Source organism: Prionailurus bengalensis, chromosome B4 (assembly GCF_016509475.1).
Source record: "Prionailurus bengalensis isolate Pbe53 chromosome B4, Fcat_Pben_1.1_paternal_pri, whole genome shotgun sequence".
NCBI classification, from domain to species: domain Eukaryota; kingdom Metazoa; phylum Chordata; class Mammalia; order Carnivora; family Felidae; genus Prionailurus; species Prionailurus bengalensis.
This window is the reverse complement of record NC_057358.1, coordinates 28,946,512-28,970,252: the sequence shown is the minus strand read 5'-3', so window position 1 is coordinate 28,970,252 and position 23,741 is coordinate 28,946,512. Positions and strand designations below refer to the sequence as shown.

The 23,741-nt window shown below is 39.9% G+C and overlaps 1 protein-coding gene across 7 annotated transcripts in view; it reads left to right on the top strand.

Moving 5' to 3' along the window:
- Window positions 1-9,969: 9,969 nt before the first annotated feature.
- Window positions 9,970-23,741, top strand: part of ARHGAP12 (Rho GTPase activating protein 12) — a 121,894-nt gene continuing 108,122 nt past the window's right edge. For all 7 annotated transcript variants that reach the window (XM_043563467.1, XM_043563466.1, XM_043563465.1 and 4 more), the window contains exon 1: window positions 9,970-10,149. The gene's annotated coding sequence lies outside the window, so the exon portion shown is untranslated. The remainder of the gene's footprint in view (window positions 10,150-23,741) is intronic.

The following is a 23,741-nucleotide window of genomic DNA, read 5'->3' as shown; positions in this document are numbered from 1 at the left end:
CCACTTTTCAAATATCATGTTTATGTGTTATATAACACCAGAAATACACGTCATATAAGTCACTGTGGAGCCATGGTGGTTCTACAAAATGTTGCCATTCCAGGGTCTTTTAAAATGATTTACTTAGACATAATTTAATTTAACTTAGCTTGGAACCAAGTTATTATCCTTTATTCTGTAGCCACTTCCTGGGAGGCTGGCACTTCATATATAATTTTTCTTTCTTTTTTTTTTTAATTTTTTTTAACGTTTATTTATTTTTGAGACAGAGAGAGACAGAGCATGAACGGGCAAGGGGCAGAGAGAGAGGGAGACACAGACTCGGAAGCAGGCTCCAGGCTCTGAGCCATCAGCCCAGAGCCCGACGCGGGGCTCGAACTCACAGAGTGCGAGATCCTGACCTGAGCTGAAGTCGGACGCTTAACCGACTGAGCCACCCAGGCGCCCCTATAATTTTTCTTATATGGATACAACTAGAGCAAGTACTGAAAGAGGCATAAACACAGAGTCCTGTCTCTGAAGTGACAGTGGATGAGCTGAACTTTTCCCTGCATAGGTGACTATCCAGACCCAGGCTCTAAGAACATTCCTCCTCCTGGCAATGACAGGGCTTAAGACCAGTAAATAGGACTCTAATGCTGACAGTGACTTGAAACAGCCTAAATTCCCTATATGAAACACCCAGATAATCATAGTTCCTCTTATCCAACGGATATTTTAAAGATTACAAAAGAAAAATCTTTGAGGTTGAAAGGAATAGCATTAAGTATTACTATATTGCAGTAAATGTTATTTTAAAACCTAAGTCAAGACTCAAAAATGATCTCCTTTGTCAAGTATCTTGAGATCATAAAGAGAATCAAGGAATATTGGGAATGGATAGGGTCATGGAATCGTCACAGCTAACTCTCTCCTTTGACAGAGGAAGAAACCAAGTCTCTGAGAGGTTTCAGCCAAGATGACACTTGAATAAAGTGACAATGCTAATTAAAGACAGAACTTGCATGCTAGTGTGGGGGTCCGGAGTTTCCTCCAGATATCTTTCTACCACCTCCCTCTTCATCTAATGGGTAGAAAGTTACTACGCATCATCTTTAATAGAAGTGTTTCAAGCTCCCTCTTTATTCTGAGAGCTAATTTTTTTAAGAGAGAGAGAGAGAGCATGTGTGCATGCGAGCGTGGGGGCAGGGGCGGAGAGAGAGAGAAAGAGAGAGAGAAAGAAAGAGAATTGCAAGCAGGCTCCATGCTGAGTGTGGAGCCACTGGATCCCATGACCCTGAGTCACAGGACCCAGTGGAGCCACTGGATCATGATCTGAGTTGAACTCGAGTGTCTGATGCTCAACCTACTGAGCTACCCAGGTGCCCCCTAAGAGCTAAATTTCTGTTCACAGTAAAAATAATTACTTCAGGGGGACCCTGGCTAGTTCAGTGGGTAGAGCATGCAACTCTTGATCTCAGGATCATGAGTTCAAGCCCCACGTTGGGCGTGGAGACTACTTTAAAAACAAAAAACAAACAAACAAAAAAAACCAAGTGCTTCAAATAGGCTAAAATATGTATATAAAGTTCTCTGACAAAAGACTGTAAGTTTATTTAAAGATAAAATATTTTATGTCTAAAAGCTTAAGAAATAGGCATCAAAGAGCAGGTTTTAATCAAACCGAAGCATCTTTTTAGCTTGTGTGCTGCTGTAAACACAAGAGGACAAAGGTCACTGAAATGAAGTGGAACCAGTTTGACAGAGAGCATTCAGTCTGGTTTCAACAGTTTGATTAATATCAGAAGAAATAAATTTGTTACACTAAGGAAGAGGGCTCTGGAATCCTTGTGATTTAAGAGGCTACACCCCTCTTTTCAGCTGATCAGTTAAGTGAATGTGTTAACTCTCTATGGAAATAATGCAGGTTGCAATGAGGAAATTGCATATCAGTACATCAGAGAAGCGTCTTCATCAAACACTGGGAAAACAGGCAAGTTGATTTATTTGTGTGAAGCTAAGGGGAATTGTATTAGTAGATACTTTTTTTTTTTACAGTTTATTTTTTTTTTGAGACACAGAGAAGAGTGACCAGGGGAAGGGCAGAGAGAGAGGGAGAGAGAATGTCAAGCAGGTCCCGCACTGTCAGTACAGAGCCTGATGTGGGGCTCGAACTCACAAACCATGAGATATGACCTGAGCTGAAACCAAGAGTCAGACAGACGCTCAACCAACTGAGCCATCCAGGTGCCCCTGTATTAGTAGATACATCTAATGATCCAGAGTTCAAACTTGTAAGTGTTGCTCATTAAGCTACATGCTTAGATAGAGAGGAGACAAACTGTAAAATCAAGAGAGAGAGTATTTTCCCCTCCCCCCAATTTCTTTAAATATTAAAGAACTTTTGCTTTCTTTTATATATTCTCTCCCAACTTAAGTAGGATTTAATATATATTTAGATACACAAGAATCTGTCTTCTTTCATTCCATGCATGCACATAAACACACACACATGAAATAGTATGAGTTAATCAAATGAAAAACACAGTAAGAAAGTTCTATGTGGCAAGAACTTTTTTTTTTTTTTAAATTTTTTTTTTTTTTTCAACGTTTATTTATTTTTGGGACAGAGAGAGACAGAGCATGAACGGGGGAGGGGCAGAGAGAGAGGGAGACACAGAATCGGAAACAGGCTCCAGGCTCTGAGCCATCAGCCCAGAGCCCGACGCGGGGCTCGAACTCACAGACTGTGGGATCGTGACCTGGCTGAAGTCGGACGCTCAACCGACTGTGCCACCCAGGCGCCCCAAGAACTTTTTTTTTAAAAGAGAGAGAGAGAGAGAGAGAGAGGGAGAGTGAGCATGAGCAGGGAAGGGGCAGGAGGAGAGGGAGACAGAATCTTAAGCAGGTTCCACACCCAGTGCAGATCCTGCCGTGGGACCTCTGTCTCACAACCATGAGATTATGACCTGAACCAAAATCAAGAGTTACACACACAAACGACTGAGCCACCAAGGAGCCCCTCTTTTCTTGCTTTCAAACAAAACTGGTAAGGCAGCAAAAAGAACTGTTTTACTTTCTCACTGGCCTTGCACCCAAAAGAAAGTGAAGAATATGTTTTGAATTGCCTAAAAACAAAAGGAAGAGACATAAAGGCTGCACATGAGCACAAAGTGAAAATGTCTCAAAATCCATGAAAATAGATGACAGGGATATTTAAGGAAACCAACACCTTGCTCTTGTGGAAACTGTCACAGATCATGTAGTGGCTGCATTTTACATCTCCTATGCTGAGTGAGAACATTGGTATTTTCGTGACTCACAAGGACAGGGGTGTGCTGCCTGCTGAATCACCCACCCTCCTCTCTTCCTGGGGTGCCTGAATGTTCCAAGACACTAATGGAGGATTAAATCGTGGTTACCATGACAGCTACTTAAATGCTGTCATGATAATATCAACAGATGTAGTACAGTGTTCCCTGAAAATTGAAATTTTATTTTACCCCCTTCAAAAACTTCAATAATTTTAATCATTGAAGTTCTTTAATAACTATGCAAAGTTGGTCTAAAGAATTAGTAGTATTTTTCTTAACTAGATAGATTGCTATATTAAGATATAAGTCATCTCTTAAAATTTATTTCATCTAGTGAACACTGATTGATAAATGATGTTGCCTATTGTATTTTTAGAAATTAAAATAATATTAAAGTAGAAATAAGAATGCAATTTTATCAATTTTTTTGAAGTCTAGAAACTCAAATTTACAAAAACAAATCTGAATACTTTAAGCATTAGCCAGCATCTTGTGGTAACGGGCTGTTTTTTTATGTGTGCCAGCAGTTTATGCAAACTGTAACATGTAAAAACCTGCCTGTGGAGGGTTTGTATGTGGTAGGCTGATGTTCTGTCCCTCTCTTCCCTCGGTTCCAATGATTAGATAATCAGCAGCAGATTTTTATGTATATTTTAAAAATCTTACTTTTGGGGAAATTTAAAATATCTTTTGGGATTACTGTGAAGCCTCAACTACTAAGGAGCACTTAGACTCATTAAAATGAACAGCAGGAAAAGTTCAATGACCTTGAGGGTTCTTGAAATGCCTTTACTAAATGTTTTCAAAACTCGACTCAAGCATTTGCTGCTGCTTTTCTGATAGAGTGTTTTTCTCCTTTCATTTCACCTGCCCTCAGGGTATTGGTTATTCTTTTTTTGCTGGAGTGTCACTAGGAATCCTTCTAATTTCAGTGGGACAAATTATCCAAATTATCAAAGGCTAAACTGTTCCTCAGGCACATGTTTAATCAAATGTGTCAGTCAGGGACCTATCAGGAAAAGGTCCACTTAAATGAATTTAATGGAAGTTAATTTAATGATGGCACTATTCACAGAGGTGTGGGTAGGGTTAAAGGAACCAACAAGAGGGTGGTGAGGCACTCAGAGATTAGTACAACCAGGAGTCATTCCACCATCCAGACCTCTAGGTGGAGGAGGAAAGCCCAATTAATGCTCCAGTGCCTATACAGAGCAGGAACTGTGAGAGAAGAGTTCTTAAAGGGAGTCGCATGTGCAGAGGTGAGCAGCTTCCCCACCACCAGAATCTTGGAAAGACAGGGCATGGAGAGGAATAAATACCCTGGCCCTTTCTCTCTTTCCACGTTCTATCTTCTGCCACTGCCTCCCAACCAAAAACCAACAGGGCAAGGGAGCCTGGTTTTGATACAATTCCAAGGGATTGGCCTCCAGGGCAAAACACAGGACACCAAGGGGTGGAGAATGAATCCAGGGATGGTGGTTGGGTATGGAGAATAACCAGCCTATTAAACCTAGAATTTCGGATTGAGTAAATTTTGTGCATGAATTCTGTTCCGAGCTCTGCTTTAAAAAAAAAAAAAAAATTCTTGGTTCTCGGCTATTTGGGTAGTCTATATTGCCAGATACCTGATTTATAATTAATCCGACTTACGGTTTTGTAGTCAGATCATCACATTTGGATTCATACTGGGAAATGATAAAGTTATACTTCATGGAGCAATAAAGATGACAATATGCATTTTAATATTCTAATATTTTTAACATAATTCTGGCCACACAAAAACAAACGTTTCTTCTTAAGTATGGGACAGAGAAAATCCTCCAGGATTGACTCTTCAAACCATTATTATACACAACTATAAGACTGAAGTGGTAGACATACACTGAAAGCAATGCAAATTTCACATGCTCACCTAAAGGAGTATAGGGCCCCCGCTACCATGGAGTTGGAGAATTCATCTAGCATCTTTCGGAAAATATGATTATGACGGTTAGTTCCATCTTGCGCATGTATTTAGAAAATTTCACAAACTCACACTTAGGGCTGTTATTGAAAATAGAAGAGAAGTTATTGTTGCTCGGTTCCCAGAATTTCCCTGGTGGGGTTAATCTCCAACTACCCACTGTACGCATCCTTTACTAATTTCCCTCTTCTCTGCCTCCTTTCCTCACTCCCCTGTTTCTTCCATCCCCTCCCAAATAAACTATCTGCACTTTAATCCTTGCCTCAAGGTCAGTTTCTGGAGGAACCTAAACTAAGAAAAGTATATTTTCATCCCTTGCCTGTGTAAATCTGTAAAGGTCTAATTTCCACAATTTTATAACAAATTACTCTTTTACAAAGAGTTGAAAAACTCCACAGAACTTCAACTTTATCATTTACTGACCACCTACCAAATGCCAAGTTTGGGGCTATCTTCTTTAATCCTTCCATCCAATCATATGGATTTCAGTAATGTGATTTGTTTGGGTGTTTTATCTACTGTACCAAATTGTATAAACATACATAAAGTTTTATCTACAAATTTACTTATTGCCAGATACTCGGTACAACCGCCAGTACAATGTTGACTCAAGGTGGTGAAAGCAGATATTTTTGCCTTATTCCCAAAGTTAGAGAAGTATCTCCACTTCTAAATCAAGAAATATTATTTCTATATTACCTGTGTTTCACACTGAAACATTGTACTACTGCTTAATTATGACAAATACTAAAGGTTTTCATGTAGTGTAAATAGACTTCAATAATGAGTTATTGGTCATTGCTTTTTATTAATCTTAAGGTAATTTCTTAGTGCCTATATCTGAGTTATAAAGTTTCAATGGCTGCATATATAATTTAAAGGATATAAGCAGAACAAATTAAAATATACCTTTAATTATTGATTGGCTGATTACATAGTTTAAATGTTAAAGTCAATTACTAATTTTCTGGTGTTAGGTAGCCCTGGCTATACAATTTTGGAAATATTTTGAGGTGGCAGTTTGCCTTTTAGTCCTAATTACTTATGCCTGAATTTGTCTCTAACAAAAAGTGTGAAAACACTTATCATGTAAGTTTACATTATGAAAACCGAGATTTCACAAGAATATATTAACAAAGCCCTTAAAATCCTCAAGGAGATGGTGTTTTGTAAACTTGAATACTACTGTAGTCTATGATTATAATTCTTTTTGAAATTTCTGGAAATTAAGTCTAGGAATAAATATAATAAAATTCTGAAACACAGTAGGCAAAGTAATTTCCAGGGCACCTAGGTAATCTTTGGAAAACAGAAGGTAGTTGACATTACAAAGTGGGCAAACTAACAGATATACACAGAAACACATGCTTTCAGTGTTTTTTTCCCAAATATTTTTTTCTTAATTTTAATTAAGAGATGAATAAATGATCCACAAAATTCTAATTTTATTACTTATTCAGAGGATCCAAGTCATTAAAACGTGTCCAAATAAGGCTCTATTTCAAGAAAAATAAAGTTCTTTTGAAAATACACATATATTTGAAATGATGTAACCATACTTCAAAGTAAGTATACTACCTGGGTCTTAAATTATTTCAGTAAGGTACAGTTATTGTTCAATCAAAACTTAATGAAAATAACTGATTTTTAAAAAAGTTTACCTTATAGGGGTGCCTGGGTGGCTCAGTCGGTTGAGTATCAGACTTTGGCTCAGATCATGATCTCACAGTTTGTGAGTTCCAACCCTGATATCGGGCTCTGTGTTGACAGCTCGGAGCCTGGAGCCTGGAGCCTGCTTTGGATTCTTGTCTCCCTCTCTCTCTCTCTCTCTGCCCCTCCCCAGCTCGTGCTCTTTCTCTAGCTCTCTCTCAAAAATAAATTAATTAATTAAAAAAAATGTTTACCTTATTTATGTACTAGTTTACCTGATAGGCTTATTTGATTAGGTAAACTTTGATAAAATAGGTGAAGCCTGACTGTTTTAATAACAAAATAAAGATGACAGAAAAAAATTAAATATTTTAATTCAAATTTTTGAGTAGTTAAATCACTCACATGGTTTGAATATCAAAAAGTTTAGATACAAAAAAAAAGTTCAGATATGAATACAGTGAAGGATCTTTCTCAGGCCTTCCATCCACAGATTTCTTATACATCAACAGTTAGTTTGTCCTAGTTTAATGCACATACAAGGAAATAGATTATTTTGCACCATTTTCCTGCTTTTTTTCATTTAACAAAAAAAACTTGGAGACTGTGATATCAAAACATAAAGAATTTTGTCTTTTCTTTGTTAACAGCCATGCAGTGTTTGCATGTATGGATTTATCATAATTTAATTAGTTATTCCCAATCATTTGCTATTCTCAACAACATTATAAGAAATACCTTATCATTTCTCATGTATAGAAATACATCTGCAGGATAAATCCCTAGAAGTGAATTGGAGTTCAGAATATGTATGCATTTGTAATTTTGATAGGGACTGCCAAATTCCTGTTTCTCTAGAACCTAGCCAAAGCAGGGATGCCAGATATAATTTTATGCCTTTTCATTTAGAAATACAAAATGAAAAGTCGGTTACCTATTACAGAATTAGAAAGCAGGGCATATTCAGCAATTTACAGAGTACATTTCAACAGAAATCTATTGTGCATCTATCACATGCCAAGTACTTTCAGGCACTTTGGATACACACACACACACACACACACACACACACACACACCAAACTCAAATCTCTGCCTTTGTGGAGCTTACATTTGAATTCTACATTTTGGAACTTCATGCTACCTCATTAGAAGTCAGTTAAATGTCAATATCCTGAAAGTGATCTGTTGAGATCCTGAGCACGGGAGCCAGACATATGCTGCTAGTCTTATTTAAAAACTAACTAGAGGCAGTGTTGCAAATGATTTCATAGCTCTCCATCAGGCCCTTCTCAAACAACACACTTGAGCGAGAGCTCTTTTTATCTGACTCCATCTGCTGTTGGTAGTGATCAGCATACTGTGGGCATTGTGGTATCATCTGAGATTATGTTGTGAAATAGGAAGTAGAAGTTACAGGCAGATCAGCAAGTATGCAAACTGTTCAGTTTTCTCTTGCTGAAACCAAGGGTGCCCAGTTCAGGTTTGGGGAGTAGGGAAGATAAAGTTATCAGCACATTCCCATCAGGGCACAGTTTACTTTTTGTAGCCTGTCCTTGTTTTGGTTCTAGAAAGAGATCACAAGGGATTCTATGGAAAAGTTTCGGAAGCATACAGCAGCAACACTCTGTATGCTGAATAAGTGCATGGAAAAGAGAACATGTTAGAAACTGAGGGAGACAGGAAAAACCATTAGTGTCAAGGAAGGGGTGGTGGAAAGTGCAATGATAGAGACAGTCTCTGGCTTCTTTAGAAAGTGTCTTTCCTTTCTAAAATGAAAATATTTTAAAACTGTAGTGCCGCCCACCCATTAAATTTAATAAGAAGGTCGAAAACTATGGCTGTTAAAATCTTGTCAATAACCCAGTGGGTTCTCTGTAGTCATTAAAGAACAAATGGGAATTCAGCTTATGATAAGGAAGCCAGACACAGTGGCATCTTCAAGTATGAGGTGAAGAACAGAAAAGGGCCAATTCCCGAGAGTGACTTTCCAACCATATCCTCCCACTTTTTTTTTTTTTTTTAAATTCTGGTATCGTTAAAATTTAATCCCGGCACCATAATAGACACAACAATTGGTTACTGAATGAGTGGTTCCTTATGACCTAATAATGGTGATCAGTTTTCCTCACAGTCATTAAATTTAGGGCTAGAAGAAGGAGACTTTGAGTTCAGTGAACACACTCCTTTGACAGCTGAGGTCGAGAAGTGTGAAGGGACAATGGTAGAAGCTAGGTGTCTTTTCCAGATTCTCTGTCGAGTACAACTCTTGCCATAGGATCACCATGAAAAACCTTTAGTGCCTCTGCCTTCTGGATTCTGTGCTGCCAAAGTGCAAACGCTGCAAACAGTGATGACTTTGGCCAATGACACTGTGGCCCCGGGGCTTGCACACAGCTGGCCCCATGGACAGCCATTGGGCTGCTTCAGCATTCAGCTGAATGCTGAACGAGGGGTCATGCTGCTTTGCAGCAGCCTGACCACGGAGCGGCCGTTCTCGGGTCCCCAGGGCCCTCTTCAGCCCTGAGTGTGTGTGCACAGCTGGTGCAGCAATCTGCCCTGGTGGCCCCAGCGAAGGACAGCTCCTCATGGACCCAGTAAATGGACTCACTGTCTCCAGTGTTCCATTTCGTCCCCAGGAGGTAGCTGGTGGCACTTTTTCCGAGTCTCCCCGAGGGATTTCCGGGGCGGTGGACGACTGACCTAAGCCTGGCAGCAGCTCCCAGCAGGCCAGTGGGACGAGAAAGGGAGCAGGCAGGGCCCACCGCCCTGCTGTCTTTCCCTGGGCTCCATTCCTGTCACCCTAGTGCTCGCTCCGTTTCCCGTTCGCCCTTCCCTCGTTTTCTCCCGAGCGTTTTCTCTCAACGTTTCCCACTTCATGTTTACAAAGCGCTTACGCCCACTTGGCAGGCAACAACCTCGCCAGCCCGAGTCCCTCAGCCAGTCCCTCGGACCGCCCCCCTCCTCCCGGATCCACCTCAGCCGATTCACCCGGCGCCCGCCCGGGTCGTCACGTGAGCCCCGCCCCGCCCCCTGACATCACGTGAGCCGCCAGCCCCGCCCCGCCCCCGCGCCGGCGCGCTCCGACGTGCCCTGGAACTTACCCTCCCTCGGAGACCAGCCTGCGGGGACGGGCTGGCCGCGGCCGCCGCGGTGTGAGCGCCCTTCGGGCTCGCCTAGGCGTCCTGCAGACCCCGTGCTAATACAAGAGGGAGCTGCCTCCCGCGAGGCCGCCGTCCTCTCGGTAAGGTGGGGGGCACAGGTTCCCGCGGACGGAGGGCAGGTTGGTGAGGTGCTGCACAAAGGCGTCCGCGGCCGGGGCTGTGCCCGCCGAGGGCGGCGGAGTTAGGGGGAGGTGTGTGCGGGAGGCGCGTCGGCGCCGAGGTGAGCGCGAGGTGCGGTCGGGAGCGTCGCGGAGGGGGCGCGGCGCGGGGCGCGAGGTTGGCGCCGGGGGCAGGGGGGCCGTGGCCAGCCCATTGGCTGACGTGGGCGAGAGGGTTTAAATGGCTCTAAAGTTGTGGCTCCTCTGCCCCCCGGGTTTCCTGACTTCCTGTGTGAGGGCAGCGCCCGCCCGCCCCGCCCCTAGGAAGGAGGGCGTCGGGGTGTGTGTGTGTGTGTGTGTGTGTGTAAGAGGCAGGCTGGTGCCGCCCTCCTTCCTCGCCTTCTGCAGTGTGCCCGCTCTCTAATTGCTGTGGGGTGTGCAAACCTCCGCCCATCCAGGCAGCCCACCTGGGGCCTCCCCTCGACTGCTGACCTTAAACTGGGCACTTTGGTCTCCGCAGTCTTTAGAGGTGCTCCGCCCCTGTTGAATGGACACTTGCTACTCTAGCTCTTCTGGGAGCAATCTCCTCAAAGTCCTTGAATTAAAAAAAAAAAAAAAAATGCTCCTTATGAGCGTGCTGCCCTCCTGCCGTTTCAACGCAGTTGATTGTCTTCCAAGAATGGCTGTCCTTTAAGTGTTGGATCTTAAGTTACCGCAGACCCTCTGAGAAGAAATGTCCGCAGGGTCAGCATTACAGAAAAACTCAACGGCCTTCAGTTTTAGAGGCTTGCGATGTTTTCCTTCGACTGCAGCAGCGGTTATAAATGCATTTGCAAAGGCTAAAGCAAAATGTTTAAAGCATACCTTTAGGAAAGTTCTAATGCCGTTCCAAGTGAAGTGTTTATTATGGGTAAAGGCACCTAACGCTCGAATTGTTTTATGGTTAATTATGACCTATGAGCAGATTTTATTGAGCATTTATGCACATATTCCAAAGGGGAGGAAATGTGGAGGAAGGAGCAGCAAGCGAGGAGTCACTCGGCTTCTGGTTCAGATTCTGCCACCCCTTCCGAAGGTGAGACCTCGGAAGAATGTGTTACAGTGGAAGGTTGTTAAAAAGTATCTAGCCCCTGGCCACGCCTGTTTCCTACTGAAAAGTTGGGAAATGGTGGCCTAGAGCTGTTATTTATTTGTCCATATCCAGTGTTCCTTCCCTGGTCTGTAGAAGGGTGTGTTACAGAATGGGTCATCTTTCTGTACATTTTCTTGTCTGAGTAGACATTCTGGCTGCTGGTGCTAGTATTTTTCTCTTTTTCTCTGTTTTGAAATGGCTTGGAAAGGTTTCAAAATAGGGATTTGGGAGCCCAGAGAAGTGCCTAAAAGCAGGCTGTGAAATTTTAACCCTGAGCAGTGCACCGTGAAGAGCCAGACAAGCCCGATGCACATGTGGAACCCGCGGTTGCATGTAGCTCCGCGGCTCTGGAGGGGTTTGTGCTTGGGGGAAAAAATGAAGTGTAATGAACAGATTATGTGTTTGTGTATGTGTATGTCCAGGATTTGTTGATAGGATTCTGTTCAACTTTATCCACCATAAAAGTTGAAAAAGATTGCTAACGCACTAATTCTTGATATAATGCCATTTGTAAAGGTTATTCATATATAGACAATAACTTACATATTTTTATTTTTTACTTACTGTACTAGTTGTGAGGCACAAGTGAAAACGTGTACTATAAATGCTGTAGAAAAACAGCGTATTATTTGCAGTTAATCACTTGGTTTTCATTTCATTAATTAGAAAGTATCTGTTGGGTGCTTTTTTTTTTTTTTTTGTAAATAGGTGGATAGACAGTGGGCTTTACAAACTTAAGTACTTGAAGTTATGAAGTTGACATTCCTGAGAAAAGGAGGGTAATAAAATGTTTAAATTGATTGAAATAAAGCAGTGAATATAGTGAGGTATAAGTGGTAGTACCAATATTTTGCTTATCTGAGAAAATTGGTACTAAGAAAAGGTAACTTAAGGTGAATCTGGCCCAAATGGGCATTACCGTTTTCTAATAGTGGGAGAGAAAAGTGAAATTAAACTTTTATTTTATCTCATATTTAACATTTTTAGTTTTAATTGCAAATATGCAGTGTTTTGTGGATTGAATCATACCTGAAAAGGTATGATTATCACATACCATCATTTTACTTCAAATCATGCTTTTCAAATCTCTCTCTTTTGAGGAACCCATTGGGCCACTATCTTTGTGGTTTTTCTTTTCTTCTGTTGTTAACTGGTCTAATTATGATACATCCTCAATTGTGGACGGCTTTGCTGTGATTCAGCCATTTTCCATTTACTTTCATTGACTTAAATATTTTGCAGTTTCAGTTTGCAGTTCATTAGCTTTTTATTTGAACCAAACTGCCAAATGCTGACATCTCTAAGCACCCCTCCCTTGTTGGTAATTAGTGTTTCTCAAACTTTAATGTGCATGGGGATCACCTGAACTTCTAACAATCCCCCAGCTGATAGATACCCTTGCTGCTCTTCTGCCCAGGCCACACAAACTATTGTCCAAAAGAAATGTAATACCAGTCACCTGTGTATCTAATGTGACATAATTTTTTATTTAAGTAATCTCTACACCCAACATGGGTCTTGAACTCACAACCACGAGATCAAAAGTTTCATGCTGCTGCAGCTGAGCCAGCCAGTCAGGCGCACCTCACCTGTGTAATTTTAAAGCTTTTAGTAGTCACATGATAAAAAGTTTAAAAAAAAGGGGAGAACCCAAGTGAAATAAATTTTACCATATCATGTAATCCACATGATTCTTTTATTCAGACTAAGTGTTCAAATCCTATGTGTATTTTACACATCCAGCACATCTCAATTTAGATTAGCCACACTTAAAGTGCTCAGTAGCCACATTTGGCTAGTGGCTCCTGCATTGGACATCACTTCTGGAGTCTAGAATCTAGACTACTGCTCTTCTAAGTGTATTTTTACATTAGCCCCATCAGCATCCTTTGGGAACTTGATAGGAATGCAGATTTTGGGGCCTCACCTCATACTGCTCTCATTATATTGTCTGGGTTTCAGTAACTTGTGTTTAAAAAAAATTTTTTTTAATGTTTATTACTTATTTTTGAGGGAGGGGAGGGGCAGAGAGAGAGAGGGAGACACAGGATTCAAAGCAGGCTTCTTCTGGCTCCCAGCTGTCAGGACAGAGCCCAACATGGTACTCGATCCCATGAACCATTTAAACCATGATCTTATCATGATCACAACCTGAGCCAGAGTCAGATGCCCAACCAACTTAGCCACCCAGGCTCCCCAGTAACTTGTGTTTTAAAAGCTACAGGATATGGGGCGCCTGGGTGGCTCGGTAGGTTAAGTGTCTGACTTCTGTTCATGACTCACAGTTCATGGGTTCGAGCCCTGCGTCTGGCTGTGTGCTGACAGCTCAGAGCCTGGAGCCTGCTTTGAGTTCTGTGTCTCCCTCTGTCTCTGCCCCTCTCTCTCTCTGCTTCTTCCCTGCTCATGCTCTGTCTCTCTCACTCCCTCAAAACTAAACATTAAAAATATCTTAAAAAAGAAAAAAGCTACAGGATATGATTACAAAATGTATATGTGGTATTCTGAGTGGAATTCTAGAGCAGAAGAAGTCCATTAGGGGAAAACTAAGGAAATCTGAACAGAGCATGGTTATTGTGTCAGTGACAAATGTACCATACATACATATATAAGATGTTAAAGGTAGAGGAGACTGTATACAGGGTATATGGGAATTCTCTGTTTATCTTTACAATAATTCTGTAAATGTAGAACTCATCTAAAAAAGTTTTTATTAAATGTTTATTTTTGAGATAGAGAACATGAGTGGGGGAGGGAGGGTGGGAGGGAGAGAGAGAGAGAAAAAGAGGATGAATCCCAAACAGGCTCCTCGCTGTCAGAGCAGAGCCCTGCAGGGGGCTCAAAACCCATGAGCTGTGAGATCACGACCTGATCCAAAACCAAGAGTCAGACACTTAACCGACTGAGCCACCCAGGCACCCCGCAACTTTTGCATTTTTGAATAAGTGATTAGTGTGGATACTCTGTATCATGCCTTATAGTTGACAGAGTGCTTTTTTCTCTTTCCATTCTCACAAGGATCTTTTGAGGTTTGTATTGTCTGTTTTACAGGTAAGTTAAGGTGCTCATAAATGGCAAATTCTAGATCTAAATTTCAGACCTCTAACCTTGATTTCTGTGCTTTTTTGCCACAGGAGAATTTAGAATACATTTTACATTAGAGTGGTAGCTTTAAAAGTTTGTTGAAAATTACCACTATTTTGCTATATGTTACTGGTTTGTTTAAAAAAATCAGTTTTGTATACATTAACATATAATAACATTTAATAGTAGAAGTGAACTATAGATACATGCAACTACATGGATGAATCTCAAAAGCATTGTTCTAAGTGAAATAAGCCAGATGTAGAAGGCTACATACAGTATGATTCGTGGGTTCTTTTCTTTCACCACTTTGTTTCCTTTAGTGAACAGTGATTAATGTGATGGTCTGTATCAAGCTTTATAGTTTAAGTACTTTTTCACATTTTCTCTTTCCATTTTCACAAGGATGTCTCAAAGTTTGAGTATAGTTGACGCACAATGTTACATTAGGTTCAGGTGTACAACATAGTGTTTTGAAAAGTTATATGTTATACTCTGCTCACCCACAAGTGTAGGTACCATCTATCACCATACAACGCTATTACTGTAGCATTGACTATATTCGTCGTGCTTTGCCTTTTAATTCCATGACCTATTCATTCCATAATTAGAAGCTTGTATCTCCCAGTCCCCTTCACCCATTTTGCCCATCCCCCTCCACTCCTCCTCCCTTCCCAGGATCTCTTAAGGTTTCCATTCTTTCCTATTTTACACATGGATGTACCACAGTTAGTCTAGGGTTTCATTAGTTGATAGGCCTTTTTTAAAAAATTTTTTAAATGTTTATTTATTTTTGAGAGAGAGCGAGAGACAGAGTGTGAATGGAGGTGGGGCAGAGAGAGAAGGACACAACAGGATCTGAAGCGGGCTCCAAACTCACGAACTGTGAGATCATGACCTAGGCTGAAGTCAGATGCTTAACCGACTGAGCCACCCAGGTGCCCCAGTTGATAGGCCTTTGAGTTGTTTCCAGTTTCTGGCACTTATGAATAAAGCTGTTATGAATGTTGATGTAAGGCCTTTGTATGGACTTATGGTTTCACTTTTCTTGGGTAAATACCTAGAGGTATTGAAAAGGAATGGCTAGATCATATGGTAAATGTATACTTTATGAGAAACTGACAAAATGTTTTCCAGAGTGTCTGTGCCATTTTGCATTCCCATTAGCAGTGAATGAAAATTCCAGTTGCTAGTATTCTTACCATGCAAGATATCCTTTATATATACTTAAAGTCATTGTAGTATAGGAGAAAGTAGTATTTGGTGCTTTAAATTTGTATTATTAGAGGATTTTTTAACAGGTTTATTGAGGTATAATTGCTGTCTAATAAACTGCATATATTTTAAATGTGTAACTTAATGAGTTTTGATGTATGTGTATATGTGTGTGTGTATATATATATATGTATGTATATATATAACCTGTGAAACCATCACCACTATAAAGAACATGTTAATCTCCTCCCCGCCCCCCCACCCCCAAATTTTCTTGAGCTCAGGATAGTTCATTTCCTTGTTCTCTGGTCAATATTGATTTGTTTTCTGGGGCTTTAGATTCATTTCCATTTTCTAGAATTTTATGTAGACAGACCCATATAGTATGCAGTCTTTCTTGTCTGGATTTTTTTTCACTCAGCAAAATTATTGTGAGATCCAGTTTGTTGTGTGTATTAGTAGTTCGTTCCTTTTTGTTGCTAAGTGATATCCCATTGTGTGGATATACCACAATTTATCCATTCACCATTTTTTTTTAATGTTTGTTTATTTTTGAGGGGACAGAGTGCGAGTGGGGGATGGGCAGAGAGAGAGAGAGGAAGTCACAGAATTTGAAGCAGGCTCCAGGCTCTGAGCTGTCAGCACAGAGCCGGATGCAGGGCTCGAACCCGCAAACTGCGAGATCATGACCTGTGCCAAAGTCCAGCTGACTGAGCCACCCAGGCGCCCCTATCCATTCACCTCTTGATGGACATTTGGATTGTTTCCAGTTTGGGGCTGTTACAAATAAAGCTGCTGTGAACATTTACACACAGGTCTTTGTGTGGACACCTGCTTTCATTTCTCTTGGGTAAATACCTAGCAGTAGAATCCCTGGGTCATATGGTAAATATATATTTAAATTTTTAAGAACCTCTCAGACTATTTCCAAATTTTACCATTTTACAGGTCCACCAGCAGTGTTGAGTTCTGGTTGCTCCACATTCCAGAAAACAGTGGTATATGGTCAGTCTTTTAAATATTAGTCATTCTAATAAATGTGTAGTATTATTTCTTTGTGACTTTAATTTGCATTTCCCTAATAACCAAAGATGTTGGGCATCTTCTCATGGACTTATTTACCATCTGTAGATCCTCTTTGGATAAGTATATCTTCTACCTATTTTTTATTGGGTTGTCTTTTTTTTTGTTTATTTATTTTGAGAGAGTTGGGGGACAGAGGGTGAGAGTGAGTGTGTGTGGGAGGGACAGAGAGAGAGAGAGAGAGAGAGAGAGAGAGAATCCCAAGCAAGCTCCACATTGTCAGCGCAGAGTGTGATGTGGGGCTCAAACCTGTGAACTGTGAGATTATGATCTGAGCTGAGATCAAGAGTTGGACACCTAACCTCCTGAGCCACCCAGGCACTCAGAGTTTTTATTGGGTTGTCTTATTGACTTGAATAGTTCTGTATATATTTAAATGTGAGTCCTTTCTTGGAGATAAGTTTGTATGTATGTTGATGAGGGATGTTAGGTCTTTAGTTTTTCTTACAGTGTCTTTGTCTGGTTTTGGTATGAGGATAATGTTGACCTGACAGAATGAATTGGGATGTTTTTTCTCTGTTGCAATTTTCTTCAAAAGGTTTGTGTAGAATTGGTATTATCTTCCTTATATTTTTGGTAAAATTCTCTAGTGAAGCCATCTGGGCTAGGACTTTGTGGGAAGATTTTTAAAGAGATGTCAATTTATTTAACAGATACAGGGCTTTTTAGGTTATCGAGCCTTGGCAATTTGTCTTTCAGGAAATTTGTCTGGTTCATCTAAGTTGTTGGATTTATTGGGTTGAAGTTGTTAAAGCTGTAGTTGTGTTCCCTGTCTGAATGCCTGATATTGGTAATTCATGGTTTTCCCCCTTGTGTTCTGGATCAATTTGACTAGAGGGTTATTAGTACTACTGATCTTTAAGAACCAGCTTCTGATTTCATCTAACACTTTTCTGTTTTCTCTCTCAGTGATTTCTGCTCTGATCTTTATCATGTGATATCTTCTGCCTACTTGCTGTTTAATTTGCTTGATGTTCATCTTGTAGTTTCTCAGAGGGGAAGTGTACATCATTGATTTGAGACGTTTTTCGTTTCTAATATGGCCATTTAGTGCTATAAATTTTCTCTGAGCACTACTTTAGCTGCATCCCAAAAGTTTTGAGATGTCATGTTTTCATTTTTATTCAGTTTAGATTTCCTGTTTGATTTCTTCTTTGACTTCTGAGTTATTTAGAAGTGTGTTGTTTAGATTCCAACAACAAATTTGCAGCTAAGTTTTTGTTAATTTATAACTTAATTCATTTGTTAGAGAATATACTTAGTATGATTTTAGTCCTTTGAAATTTATTGAGATTTGTTTCATGGCCCAGGAACAATTTGTTTCAGGCTGCAGAAAATCTTTGTTTATAGGAAACTACTGAACTGGCTGCACTGTTTTTAGTATTTCCATTAGCACTGTGTGTTGGACTCAGTTGTTGGTAGACTTATCAGCATTTTGTATTGTCTTTAATTTTTGAAAATAACTTTATTGTGGTTGGTGTGTAGTAATAATCTTGTTTTGGTTTAATTTGCATGTTTGGATTTTCAATGTTTTGTAAAATAATTTAAATCTGAATAAAAATTAAGAATCATAGTGTGCTTTTTTTCAATCTGAGGGGTTGGTGGTAGTAATAATTCATCATTTGTATGCCACATAAGTGCTACTTTCAGTTTTCTAAAAGTTTGAATGTGTTTTTGCCTTTTAAAATTTACTTTGAAAGCATATCTGTAAAAGCTATGTGAGGATTTTAGTGACTTTTGTGGTTTGGGGGTAGGCAGGTGTAAGGTGATTTAAATTGTATTCTGCAATGACTATTGTGGTAATATATACACAGTAGTATTTTATGTATGTACCACATTTTGTTTAGGATTTATCTGTCCACAGACATTTGGTTTTTCTTTCCATCTTTTGGCTATTGTGATTAGTGCTGCTGTTAACATGGGTGTACATATATGTTTACAAGTCCCTGCTTTTGGATATATACCCAGAAGTGGAATTGCTGGATGTTTTAAAAAACCACCATACTGTTTACCCCGGTGCTGCTACTGTTTTGCACTTCTATGAGCAGTGCAAAGAATTGCAATTTCTCCACATCCTCACCAGGATTTGTTATTTTGGGGTTTTTTTGGTTGTTGTGGTTTGATTTCCATTTCCCTAATGATTAGTGATGTTGAGCATCTTTCCATGTTCTTTTTTTTTTTTTTTTTTTTTTTTAACATTTATTTTTGAGAGACAGAGACAGAGTGTTAGCCGGGGAGGGGCAGAGGGAGAGGGAGACACAGAATCTGAAGTAGGCTCCAGGCTCAGAGCTGTCAGTGCAGGGCCTGATGTGGGCCTTGAAATCACAAACTGTGAGATCATGACCTGAGTTGAAGTTGGGAGCTTAACTGACTACGCCACCCAGGCGCCCCCATCTTTCCTTGTTATTGGCCACTTGTGTTCTCTTCTTTGGAAAAATATCTATTCAAGTCCTTTGCCAACAGTGGCTCTTATCATGATGTTAATTTGGAGTAGGTTGGTATAATGTAAGCATTAAACAGAATAGTTTTTTCTTTTTTTTTTTTTTTAATTTTTTTTTTTCAACATTTATTTATTTTTGGGACAGAGAAAGACAGAGCATGAACGGGGGAGGGTCAGAGAGAGAGGGAGACACAGAATCGGAAACAGGCTCCAGGCTCTGAGCCATCAGCCCAGAGCCTGACGCGGGGCTCGAACTCACGGACTGTGAGATCGTGACCTGGCTGAAGTCGGACGCTTAACCGACTGCGCCACCCAGGCGCCCCAGTTTTTTCTTTTTTGAAAAGTTACTGAGGTCTGACTAGAGCTTTGCAATGGCCAGATGTTAATAATCACTATTCTTGTATTTGCCTTTGTTTTGTAGATTGTATCTTTTTTTAAAGCACAGGATTTGGTAAACATTTGAAAGTAGTTGAATGTAAATAGTCATTTCAAAGATTTTAAGAGGGTAATGTGTATAGTTTTGGAGGAATATCTGAATGGGTTGGGGGAGAGGGTGGTTAATACCGAGGTAACCAATAGAATTGTGAAGTGAATGAAGTTTTTCTTCTAGAGTAAATTATTAGAGGATTAGAAATCCTATTAAACTTTATAAAGACCAAGGTTATGATTTTCTTTTCTTTTTTTTAAGTTTATTTTGAGAGAAAGCGAGAGAGTGAGGGAGAGTGAACAAGGGAGGGGCAGAGAGAGGGAGAAAGAGAACCTGAAGCAGGCTCCGTGCTGTCAGCACAGAGCCCAACATGTGGCTGGATCTCACAAACCACGAGATCATGACCTGAGTAGAAAGTAAGAGTTGGACACTTAAACTGACTGAGCCACCCTGGTGCCCTGATATTATTAATATATGACAACTTGTGTAATGATATGGACTGAGATCATGAGCATGGATGCTTCCCCAAAGGAAAATCAAGGTGTTGTTACTATAAGGGGGGACAGGTTTGATGCCACCAAGGCAAGATCAAATTTATGTGACCTGTAAAAAAGGTTACTTTCTTTTTTTTTAATTAAAAATGGTTATTATAGAAATTTCTTAATAAGAAATTAAAATATGGGACTCAGGTGTTGAGGGTATAGAAGGAAGAATCCATTGTTTGGAGTGCATTCAGAAAGAAGTAATAAGAAAGCTGAAAAATACAGAAGCAGGATTGATGATTGTAGAAGGGTGGTTTTAAAGGTTAACATGGAGCCAGTATCCATATAGGTAGCTTATGAAATAGAATCTGAAGGAAAAGGAAGTTAACCTGTTGGCTCAAGAAAATTTTTTGATCCTTAGACTTTTTACTAGGTCTGAGTTTGTTTGTTTTTTTTAACCTTATAGGCTGTCTTCCTGGTGTGTGCAAATGGATCTGAAAGGATTAAATTCTAGTTTAATCCTTTTTGGTTTGAAAGGGCTTGATCAGGATGGTTTACTGAAGTACTGAGTGTGTGAAATTTTTAATACAGTAGGCTCCTCACTTTCTGCTCTGTCATATATCAGCTGGATCAGTACTCTCCACGTATGAGATTATTTTAGAATGATTTTGAACCCTACTGCCTCTTAAGTAATTGTAATTTATGTTTTGTTGAGAAAAACAGGCACTGTGATTCTCCATAAATGCAGTGTGTAAAAGTAAAGAATTACAGAAATGGGAGTTTTTATTTAAATTATTCAAATGTGGGGCAGCATAATGTAAGATTTTTTTTTATTTTTATTTTTGAGAGAGAGATGAGTGGGGGAGGGGCTGAGAGCTTTTATTTTTGAGAGAGAGATGAGTGGGGGAGGGGCAGAGAGAGAGGGAAACAGAGGATCTAAAGCAGGCTCTGTGCTGACAGCAGAGAGCCCAATGTGGGGCTCGAACTCAACGAACTGTGAGGTCATGACCTGACATGAATTTGGACACTTAACCTACTGAGCCACCCAGGCCCCCCCTAAGATATTTTAATATGAATATGAAATGTGCACCATATCACTTTGAATTATAGTTCAAGAAGACAGTAGTTTAATAATAAGCATTAAAAAAATGATAAGCATTTAAATCTAAGGACTAGATAGTACTTAAAAAAAAGTAAATATTGGGGCACCTGGGTGGCACAGTCGGTTAAGCCTCTGACTCTAGCCAGGTCACGATCTCGCGGTCTGTGAGTTCGACCCCGCGTCAGGCTCTGGGCTGATGGCTCAGAGCCTGGAGCCTGTTTCCAATTCTGTGTCTCCCTCTCTCTCTGCCCCTCCCCCGTTCATGCTCTGTCTCTCTCTGTCCCAAAAATAAATAAATGTTGAAAAAAAAATAAAAAAAAAAAAAGTAAATATAGTCCTTAAAATCCAGAGGGGGAAGGGTCACTATGGCACTACAAGGATCTTGGCGCTCATCTTGTATATTTTCTGCCCCAGTCCTTGAATCAGTCATCTCTCCAAAGAGCCTTGTTTCCTTTATTTGGAGAATGGTATTAGAAACCATATCTGGATGTTAGGTGTACTTGTTGCTGTTAGGTATCATTTTTACTGACAGCAAAATGTGTATACTAAGCAATATGTAGATACATATCTGTAGTATTTCTTTATAAAATCACCTTTATTTTTGTTATTGTCCTATTTATTTATTTTTATTATTTTAGTTTATTTATTCTCAAATTAGCTAACATAACAGTGTAGTCTTGGCTTCAGGAGTAGATTCCAGCGATTCATCACTTACATACAACACCCAGTGCTCATCCCAACTAGTGTCCTCCCCCATCAACCCTCAGTTTGTTCTCTGTATTTAAGAGTCTCTTACGGTTTGCCTCCCTCTCTGTTTTTATCTTACTTTTCCTACCTGTCCTCTACGATCATCTGTTAAGTTTCACATATGAGTGAAATCATATGATATTGATTGATTTATTTTGCTTAGCATAATACCCTCCAGTTCCATCCACATTGTTGCAAATGGTAAGATTTCGTTCTTTTTTTTATCACCAAGTAGTATTCCATTGTATGTATAAACCGCATCTTCTTTATCCATTCATCAGTTGATGGACATTTGGGCTCTTTCCATAATTTGGCTATTGTTGATAGCACTGCTATAAACATTGGGGTTCATGAGCCCCATTGAATCAGCATTTTTGTATCCTTTGGATAAATTTCTAGCGTGGTTGCTGGGTTGTAGGTTAATACTATTTTTAATTTTGTGAGGAACCTCTACACTGTGTGGCTACACCAGTTTGCATTCCCACCAACAGTGCAAGAGGGTTCCCCTTTCTCCACATCCTTGCCAACATCTGTTGTTTCCTGAGTTGTTAATTTTAGCCATTTGATGGATGTGAGGTGGTATCTCAGTGTGGTTTTGATCTCTGTTTCCCTGATGATGAGTGATGTTGAGCATCTTTTCATGTGTCTGTTTGCCATCTGGATGTCTTCTTTGGAAAAGTGTCTATTCGTGTTTTCTGTCCATTACAGAATCACCTTTGTTATTTTATCTGTAGTAAGCTAAAAATGAGTTCGTATTGATGTTTCCAAGTTTAATCCATGGATAATTCTAGTCTTTTCCCCATGATTATAAATTTCCACTCCATCACTGAGAAACCTGGTTCCTATCATCCATATTCCATTTAATTAATTATTTCATTACAATACACAAATATGGCTGTATCAGAATTTTTGACTTGTACCCCCATGGGATGTGTTTTTTGTCAAGCTAGAATACAGTATTTATGTTCAATTCCTTTGCCTATATTCTTACAAACTTCACTTATTTTCAAAATAAGTTAGATCAGCATCCTCTTCCCACCCTCCATCCATTCAGTGAGGTTGTTGCATGCATTTGTCATACTATTAGACTATCTTGTCTTAATCTGCTTTCCTGGGAAATCCTGGCATTCCCCCAACTGCCTAAACGAATTTTTAAAATTTGCATACATTAAAGTTCATTATTTGTGTTATAAAGATTAATGGCTTTTGACATGTACATTGTCTTACACCCACCATTACAGTATCATACAAAATAGTTTTATTGACCTAAAAGAATCCCCTGTGCTTCGCTTGTGGAACCCTCCGTCTCCTCCTCCCGTCCCTGGCAGTTACTGTCTGTATGGTTTTGACTTTCCCAGAACGTGATATAATTGAAGTCATTCAGTGTGTAGCATTTTCAGACTGGCCTCTTTCTCTTTGCCAAATATATTTAAGATTAGTTTGTATCTTTTCTTAGCTTGATACCTTATTTTTATCACTGAAGAATATTCCATTGTGTGGATGTCTCACACATAGTTGGTTTATCCTTTGTCCTATTGAAGGATTTTTTTGTTGCTTCTGGGTTTTGGCAGTGATACATAAAGCTGCTGTAAACATTTGCCTGCAGGACTTTTTGTGGACATAAGGTTTCAACTTATTTGGGTAAATACCTTGGAGTGTGATTGCTAGATCGTATGGCAAGACTATGTTTAGCTTTGTAAGAAACTGCTAAGCTGTCTTCAAAGTAGCTGAACCATTTTGCATTCCTACCAGCAGTGAATGAAAGTTCCTGTTGCTCTACATCTCACTAGCTCTTGTGTTGTCAGCTTTTTTTTGGATTGTAGCTATTGTAAGAGGTGTGCTGTGGTGTCTTGTTTTAATTTGTA